The sequence below is a fragment of the Oratosquilla oratoria genome, chromosome 2, assembly GCF_046742065.1.
Source record: "Oratosquilla oratoria isolate Oo_2021 chromosome 2, ASM4674206v1, whole genome shotgun sequence".
In the NCBI taxonomy this organism is placed as follows: Eukaryota; Metazoa; Arthropoda; class Malacostraca; order Stomatopoda; family Squillidae; genus Oratosquilla; species Oratosquilla oratoria.
Genome location: NC_134778.1, coordinates 73,615,049 through 73,621,353, shown reverse-complemented (window position 1 = coordinate 73,621,353; position 6,305 = coordinate 73,615,049).

Sequence of the window (6,305 nt, the reverse complement as noted above, 5' to 3'; positions counted from 1 at the left end):
AAATATAATCAAGAAGCCCATATCGGCATCCTCGCGTACACACTTGCAATCCTCATGACGCCCACGTAGGCGTCATCTTATGGAAGTGACTAGGGCGTGAAAGTTTGGGTTATACACAGCCGTTCGGGACTTTTCGTACTCTGGCTACTCGTGCCAAACGTATTTCTACAACACACATAGAAATGTATAAATAGCGTGATATATCGTGAGACTTGCACAAGGCATCCAGTGTCTGCAGAGGCCCGTAGTGAAGGGGCATGGCAACAAGGTGACGCTACTATAGGGGAATGATATGATAATTCTGCACATTAATTTTTTTTTTTTTAATTTCTGCTATGACCGCTTCCCCTCTTCCCTCTATTCATCCGAAACGTAAACGCGTATGATGCCTGACGTATGAAAGTCAGGTGCGTTCTGATTGGCTGTAATGCAATTGAGTTAATATTGGGGTCCAGAAGTCTCGTGGGAAAAAAAAAAATTCGCGTCCCGGAGGAGGAACGCGGGTCACGTGGTAGACCTCAGGATGCACCTGGGTAGGCGACTTATGGCGGTAGACCTCACGCTATAGTAGCACCATTCACTTTTCTAATCACACGGCCATTATTGTATTGGCTTATCCATACTGGTCTTGGGTTTGGTGGTTGTTTGTTTGTGTGTGTGTGTGTGTGTATTCACTTGGTCTTTGGATCACGTGTTGGACTCGTGATCGACAGCTATTTCCCTCCTGGAAGAGAGCTCAGAGCTCGTAGGTCCGATCTATGGGTAATGCTATGACCTTGCACACACACACACCCCCAACTCCCCGCCCACGAGAGTCAGAGTAACGACCCGAGGCACAACGATACCGAAATAATTTCGGCCCTGGGCAGGATTCGAACTGGGTGCTGGGAGCATTTCTGCTTCCCAGTTCAGCGCTCTACCAACTATGCCACCGAGTCGGTGTGTGTGTGTGTGTGTGTGTGTGTGTGTGTGTGTGTGTGTGTGTGTGTGTGTGTGTGTGTGTGTGTGTGTGTGTGTGTGTGTGTGTGTGTGTGTGTGTGTGTGTGTGTGTGTGTGTGTGTGTGTGTGTGTGTGTGTGTGTGTGTGTGTGTGTGTGTGTGTATTTACCTAGTTGTACCTAGTTGTATTTTACGGGAAGGGGAGCTATGCTCGTGGGGTCCCGTCTTCATATCTCATTATATCTAAACTATTTTTAAATTCATGTATTGTTTTTGCACACACCACTTTCTCATCTAACTTGTTCCAACTGTCTATTACTCTGTGAGGAAAGCTGTTCTTTTTCAAATCTCTTCTATAGCTGTCTTTTTTTTATTTTCTTTCCGTGTCCTCTAGTATTTCTGTCATCCCATTTTATCAGATTCTCTCTATCAGTAATTTCTATGCCTTTCATGATTCTGTAAATAGCTATCAAATCTCCTCTCTCTCTTCTTTGCTCTAGTGTCTGTAGTTCAAGTTTTTCTAGTCTCTCTTCATATGATAGTTTTGAGAGTGTAGGTGCCAATTTTGTAATTGCTCTTTGTATTCTTTCAATTTTTTTTTATACATTTTTTTGTACTTGGTGACCATATCGTTGCTGCATATTCCAATCTTGGTCTTATCAGGGTGATTAGAATTTTCTTCACCATTTCTTCATCCAGGTATGTAAATGCAACTTTGATTGTTCTTATTAAATTATAAGTTTCTCCAAAAATCTTATTTATATGTTTCTCAGGTGACATATTATTCATAACAATGACTCCCAGGTCCTTCTCATTTTCTACTTTTTTTATTCCTTCTTCTCCCAATTTATATGCTCTTGTTATTCTGTTTTTGCTTTTTCCAAATTCCATTATACTACACTTTTTTGTATTGAACTCCATCTCCCACTTCCTACTCCATTCCTGTACTTTATTTAGATCTCTCTGTAGTGATTCACAAACTTCTTCAGTTTTCACTCTTTTCAGTAGTTTTGCATCTTCTGCAAAGAAGCTCATATAGCTTTCAATTCCTTCATCCATATCATTAATATATATAGCAAACATTATTGGGGCCAGAACTGTTCCCTGCGGAACACCGCTTATTACTTCATCCCATTTTGAGTGCTGGTCTCTTATCACTACTCTCATTTTTCTTTCTTGCAAAAAGTCTTCCATCCAATTTAGTAGTTTGCCCTGTATTCCTCCTTCAGTTTCTAATTTCTTAAGCAACTTCTTATGTGGTACTTTGTCAAAAGCTTTCTTTAGGTCTAAAAATGCACAGTCCGCCCATCCATCTCTTTCTTGTATTATATCTATTAGCCTTGAATAGAAACATATTAAATTGGTGACGCATGATCGTCCTTGTCTGAATCCAAATTGCCTTGGATTTAACACTTTTTTTTTTCTAAATATTTTACCCATCTACTTTTGATAATTCTTTCACAAATTTTTGCTATTGTACTTGTTAGAGAGACTGGTCTATAGTTGGAAGGTTCTTCTTTATTTCCTCCTTTATATATAGGTACTATATTTGCTTTTTTCCAATCATCTGGAACTTTTCCTTCTTTCAAGGAACTATTTAGTATGCTATGTATTATGTCTGCCAGTTCATTCCTGCATTCTTTCAGTATTCAGTTTGCTATTTCATCTGGTCCATGCGATTTTCTGACATCAAGATTACTCAAGTGTGTTAATATTTCATTCTTTGTTACTTCTATTTCTTCCATAGGGGGGACTTTCTCTTTCCATTCGTTCTCTTCAGGTTGTATGTTCTCCCTTGTAAACACTGATTTAAAATGTTTGTTCATAATTTCCGCCATTTCCATTTCCTCAGTGTATTCAACTCCCTCTTGTCTTAATTTCTCCAAGTCTTGTTTGTTTTTCAGTTTATTGTTTAAAAATCTGTAGAATAGTTTTGGTTGATCTTTACACTTTTCTATGATATCTTTTTCATATTTTCTCTTTTCCTCTCTGCACGTTTGTACATATTCATTTCTATAACAGGTATATATTTTCCATTTTTCAGGTCTTCTGTCTTTTTTCCATCTGGTCCAGGCTTTGTCTCTTTTGTCTTTTAACTCCCTACAACTTTTGTTGTACCAGCATTTTACATATTCTTTTTCTTGTTTTTGTCTTGGGACATACTTTTCCACTCCTTTTTTGTAAATTTTTGTCAAAATATTCCATTTCTCTTCTACTGTTGTTTCTTCTTTGTATATTTCTTCCCAGTTTTCCTTTTGAAATAATTCTCTTATTTTATCAAAGTTTGTTTTTTCATACATCATTCTTCCTTTTCTATATTGTTCATTTCTTTTGATATATTTTTCTTCATTAAGTTCCAGTTCAATCAATATGTGGTCACTTTTACTTATTGGTGTTTTATATTCAATTTTGTCCACTATTCTAGGTTCGGATGTAATCATTAGGTCTAGTCTCGATGGCTCTTCTTCATTTCTATACCTAGTGTTCTCCTGTATCCATTGTGTCATTGTATGGTCAGTAACCATCTCAAGTAGAGCGTTTCCCCATGAGCCGTCTCCACCCTTTACTGTCATCTCTTCCCAGCAGATTTCTTTGCAATTAAAGTCGCCCATCATAAATATTTTTCCTCCCTCTTCCATTATCTTGTTTAATGTTATCTTTGTGTCCTGTAACATACTTTTATGTTCACTCTCTTCCCATGAGGCTGTTTTCGGGGGCACATAATTTATCACAAACTTTCTGATCTTCTTATCTCTATCTTCTACTTCCATCATTATCATCTCTTCTGTATTCTTTCCATATGTGACACACTTCACGTTTATATCCTTCTTAGTCAGGAACATAACTCCACCCCCTTCTTTTTTCACTCTGTTTCTAATCCAATAATTATATGCATCATGTCCTACACTGTTGGGTGGTAGTGGACCTTTTAATTTTGTTTCTACAATTCCCATTATGTCTGGTTCTTTTTCTTTCAAATAATCATTCAGCTCATTCAATCCTGTTATTAATCCATCTATATTTGTGTAAGACACTCTTAGTTTTCTGCCACTTCCATTGTGTTCTCTGTTTCCCTTTTGTTTTTCTCTTGTATGTCGACTTTCTTTAGTTTCATATTCACTACTCTCCAATAGAATCTCTCTTTTTCTGACTCCGTTCTTATCTCGTTTTTTTCCTTAGCTTCAAGTCTTTTCTGTTTTTCTTCCTCTCTTTCCTCTTTATTCATTTCCTTTTTTATCCATACCTTTTTATATTGTTCACTTGTTGCTAGTTTCCCTGTTTTGGATAAGATATTCTCAGCCGTAGTTTGTTACCTGAATTTAATCTTGGTCTGGTTTTGTCTGTACTATATTTCCCGAGCCTGAATTTCTCTTCGATTTGTTTCATTATTTCTGGTTCATCTTCCTGAACTAATTCTAGTAAATTTCTTACTTTTTCATTTTCCTCTTTGATTCTTGTGGTTCTATCTGGGTTATATTTCTCTTCCATTCCTAATATAACTATACATTTCTTTCTGTCTGCTAAGTCTCTTACTATATTCTCCTTCTGTCTCATCACTTTAATAACTGAGTTTTCAGTTTGTTCATTCATTTGCTGTCTGATTATGTCAGTGAATGCAACTTTCCTATTTTCTTGGATTTTTTTCCAACCCTCCTTATTATTCTCCTTTAAGACTTTATTCTCATATTTTACTTCTTTTAACTGTTTTTTTAATTCTTCAATTTCCTTAGTTAAGTTTTTGTTCGCCTTCTCTAGTTCTTCCAATTTTTCAACTCTCCGTATAATGTTGTTAACATGACCGAACCTACGCTCCAAGTCCTCGATGATCTTATCGACCTTCTCTTCTAGTCTTGTCAGTCGGGGGGGGGGGGTTGTGTCCCCCCCACCCTCTTTAAATCCCTGGAAAATATTCTCATCACTTTCTACTGTATTGCTCTTATCTATACTTCTAATCTTTACATTTTTTATTAGACATTTCATCGTCGCTCAGCTGGCCGGGGGGCCGTTTGTTTACCTTTCGCCTGTCTGCCTGGGCCAAGTCCTCTCCTTCTTCATTTCCTTCCATTTCCCTCAGCAATCCCTCCCCTTCTCCTCTTTCCCTACTTTCCTACTACCCCATGAGCAATTTCCCCCCCACCCTGTAAATACAATAGGCACTTCTCTTTGCGTTGGGATCCACGAAACTTCAATTTTCTTCAGAACGTCTTCTAAGCCATCCGTTCGTTGAAGTGTGTGTGTGTGTGTGTGTGTGTGTGATTAACTAAAGTCTTGGACCACGTGTTGGACTCATGATCGACATTTATTACCTTCCTGGATGAGAGATCTGAGTTCATACATGACCAAATCTATAAATAAAGTTGTTATAACCTAAATGAATAAATAATTACCCAACATAGTTGGTGTAGCCAGCTCGTTATGTTTTAACAGATCTCAAAACGAGTCCTGTATATTAGGAGCAGATGAACCATTTAGAAGTTTATCAAGTTATATGCTTGAAATACCCCCCCACACACACACAGTTTCCAATTAAACGCATTAATCGTTCTGCAAATTGTTGCAGATTGCATAGAATATGTCTTATTTTCTATTCACTTATTTCTGCAAACACAATTAAAAATATAATGGAATCAATATTATGGAATCTTGCAGTCATGCAAATTCAAATATATCAACTTATAATTGGCGATCCTCCATTACTCCTTAGATATTCAAATTTACTTACAGTAGGATGATTTCCCTATTCTTGAGAGTATTTTTTCATTGTTAAGCTAATGCCAGATATATTCAGCTTATAGAAATCCCTGTCTTTTTCTGGTTTCAATGTATCATAATCCATCTCGATTATCCCATTAAATTGCATCATTAACTTTATTGATTTTATCCATGTAACACCAAACGAGTCTGTTCAGTTTCTGACGTCTCCGCTAGTATGTAAGAACGGACACTACATAAGGTGACATACAACAGACATTAAATCAGAATATGTGAATATTCTGCAGCATGAATAAGTAAGGAAGAGTGCTGCGTTTTATCTTATTACAATCCATGCGTTGATAAGTAATTATGAATCCACTCGGCCTGTGACGTAGTAGCAGTTGCTCGCTGAAGGCTGCTTGCTTGTGCTTGCACGAAAGCAAGTTACAACTAGTAAACATTGTGGTCATTCAGCTGTCTTGTAATTACTTGTATTTTGACTTATAAAATTAATTCATATTCATTGTGAAAAATGATAAAGTGAGTAGAAGATATCACTCACTTCAAAATATATCACTCACTTTAGAATTAAACAACTTTGCACAGTCGATATGTATTTCACATTATTATCTTATTTTCTAATCATGATGAATTTTTGTCTTATTTCTAAAT